Genomic DNA, 3291 nt, shown 5'->3' with positions numbered 1-3291 from the left:
CCTGAGCTCCAGATGGTGTACAAGCCTCACTTGACTGTCTTTGGGTCTCATGTCTTTGGGGCTTGTCTATGAATGAAACGTGTTGTTCTCCTGGTAATCCGTGTGGGTCAATTTAATTGTTAGACCAGCCAAATAACCTAGAAGAAAGAAGGGAAAAGCTTTCCTCCTGGACACTGTCAGTGTCAGAAATGTCCCAAGCTGTGGAGAATTTTTATGAGTTTATTAAGCCAAACTGATGACAATTTCCAGAAAACAAAAATCTCAATGGATTGAGAAAATTCTCTGGAGAATGGCTGTTCTGCAGCTTATTTTCTACATTAGAATAATATGAGGAGATGTAGGAGGGTTGTGAAATCCATTGTTGGGAGATTAAGGGGGCAGGAGAAAGCAAAGAGGGGAAATCTCAGGGATTGGGTATAAAGGCAAAATAAGCACATACTTCTTCTTCATTGAGGAGTACAGGATAGTTAATCACTAACAATTACAGCACATAGAGATGGCTTCTCGGGAACAAGATAATAATGACCCTTTCTGTGGTCAGGTTCTCTGGTGGTTGCACCCTGAGGGGTTGGGAAGAGAACATTACTCTGACATTTCAGACGTTTCTTATCTTAAATGCAAAAAAACAACAGACAGGCTCGCTTAAGGTAAAGATTGACCTTTGTCAAAACAGCTACAGGCCTAAAAAGAGACTACCCGCCCCACCATGAACCGCGTTCAGATAGGAATTTTTATGTTCCAACCATCCTATGTGGATCCTTTGGATCTCTCACATTCTACAGCCCACCATGCCGGCATCCCCTGAGCTTGTCAGGTTTTCTATGTTGCCCCTCTTTGTCCACAACACTATGAGAAAGGAGATACTTCTAAAATTTATGACATGTAGTCATAAGTCTGCCAATCCACAGACACAGTGTAAGAGACAGTCCATGATTAATTACCTCTTAATTTTCACTAGAAACTATGGGTTCAACATTTTAATATATGTAATTAAACCTACTACTACTCATGACAGCACACGGTGGCCCACGGCAAGCCATGCCGACCTTCGCCTGCTCATGCCAGCCCAGCCCCAGGGAGAGCTATTGTCCACAATAATAAGAGAAAGAACGGTGTAAGAGAAACAATAAGAGAAACAACTGTGTAATAAGAAAAGTGGGATGTTGTTTTTTGCAAGAAAAGTTATGAGGCATGGAGATATATTTTTTAGGCAAATGAAAGTACATTTCTCCAAAAGTAAAACCAGTTACTTCAGAATGGGAAAGGGAAGAATAAAGGACAAAATAGTACAGGAAGTCGGGGAAAAAGAAAAAGAAGAAAAGAGAATTTTACGTTGTGTAGTCAAGTTAGTTAAAACTGAATTGCTGGGGAGGCCAGTTGGCTCAGTGGGTTAGAGCGCAGCGCTCATAACGCCAAGGTCGTCGGTGTGATTTCCACGTGGGCCAGTGAGCGGCGCCCTCCACAACTAGATTGAAAACAACGACTTGACTTGGAGCTGATGGGTCCTGGGACAACACGCTGTTCCCCAATATTCCCCAATAAACATTTTTTTAAAAACCGAATTGCCACTTTAAGATTTTTTAAATAAGCTTTGATATCATACTGTGCTTGTGTGATTTTCCATCCTCTGCTAAAAAGACAAGTTTACCTGGACTATTGGTCTGCTTTGGATAAGAAATTGTAAAGGATTTTCTATGCCTTTTAAGTAATCTGCCTTGAAGTAAAATGTGTGGTTTCTCCACCAAAACATTGCCTCCTTTCTCCTCACCATAAGAGTAACATTTACTAGCCAGGACTCTATTCCCAGCCACTGACCCATACCTCCTTCTGATTCATCTTTGCCCTCATCCCCATGTAAACGTCAGGAAACCTGGGCTTGTCCTCACATCACTTTTCTCCACCTGCACCTCCTCCTGCTTTCAGGCACACCCCTGTGGCCTCACCCCAGAGCACTGCCACGGCCTCCTCTTAGCACTGCAAACCGCCCCCAGCCCTATCATCTGTCCTTTAAATATCTGTCAGACACCTTGGATTGTATCACTGTGAATGAAAAAGGGGCTGTGTAGTAAAGCTGACAAGTTCAGTGACCAAAAGTAACCTCACAGGGGGATCTGATCGGAAATCCCTATCTGGGCAGGTCAGGTGGGTAGTCACAGCACAGGCCGACAAAAGGTTTATCTTTGCCGTAAGGAAGCCCAGCCCATTGTTGTGATGCATCTAGATTAGCACAGCTTTGCAATGCCAAAGGCCCTCCTCTTTTCCAGACCCCTGGGAAGCATAACCGCCCTCCAGAGCACGTGATCTTGTTAGCTCTCCTGTAATCCAATCATAGAGCTTCCCCACCTGGCTTTCGCCCACCTTCATGTAATAGTCCTTATGTTCCCCCCTTAACTCCAAATGTATAAAAAGAACTGCAAAACTGTCTTTCACCAGAGCATTTGAGACCTTGCTTTCAACAAGTCATCAATTTCACTCAAATAAACTCTTATAAAAATTCTCTCCAGGTTTGCACATTCTTACATCGACACCGCTCTCCGTCAGTGCCAAATGGTTCACCTACTGAACTTAGAATACAATCTAACACTTTCCCCGACTCCCACCCACCTCACTCGGGTTCCAGCCGTTGTTTCTCAGTCTAGTTGTGTAGGACACAGCTCCTGGCCCATGCTGGTATTGTGAGCCTTGCGCTGCCCCCGGTTGAGGCAGTCGGTTGCCAGTCATCGGTCGGGCTGCTCACAGAAGCTCACGGCAGCTCTTGCCAGCTGCCGGCCACTCACGCTGGTTGCCGGCCACTCAGGGCAGAACACGGTAGCCACAGCAGACCTTGGCAGCTCACAGCAGCCTAGCTCCAGGGAGAGCTATTGTTCACAATTTAGCTGTAGAGGGCGCAGCTCACTGGCCCGTGTGAGAGTGGGACCCACAACCTCGGTGTCAGGAGCACAGCGCTCCAACCACCTGAGCTACCAGGCCGGCCCTAAACCTTTTCACTAGGAACAAGGCACTATGATCTGGCCTTTACATACAGTCCAACACGCAACACACTCTTCCACTGATCATGTGACATTCTTTCTGGGCTCCTTTATCCCCATTGAACTAATGTGGACAGAAAAGGGGCATTGTAACACATCTAACCAAAAGTAACCTCACGGTGATCTGATCATAAATTCCTAACTGGGTGGGCCGTGGGCAGTCACACTCCAGATATATATATAAGAACTTCTCTAACAAAAGGTTTTCTTTTCCATTGAGCAAGCCCTGTCTATTGTTCTGTGCATCGAGGTTAAAACACCT

This window comes from Rhinolophus ferrumequinum, chromosome 15 (genome assembly GCF_004115265.2).
Source record: "Rhinolophus ferrumequinum isolate MPI-CBG mRhiFer1 chromosome 15, mRhiFer1_v1.p, whole genome shotgun sequence".
NCBI classification, from domain to species: domain Eukaryota; kingdom Metazoa; phylum Chordata; class Mammalia; order Chiroptera; family Rhinolophidae; genus Rhinolophus; species Rhinolophus ferrumequinum.
The sequence above is the reverse complement of the archived record's forward strand: the minus strand, read 5'-3'. Positions refer to the sequence as shown.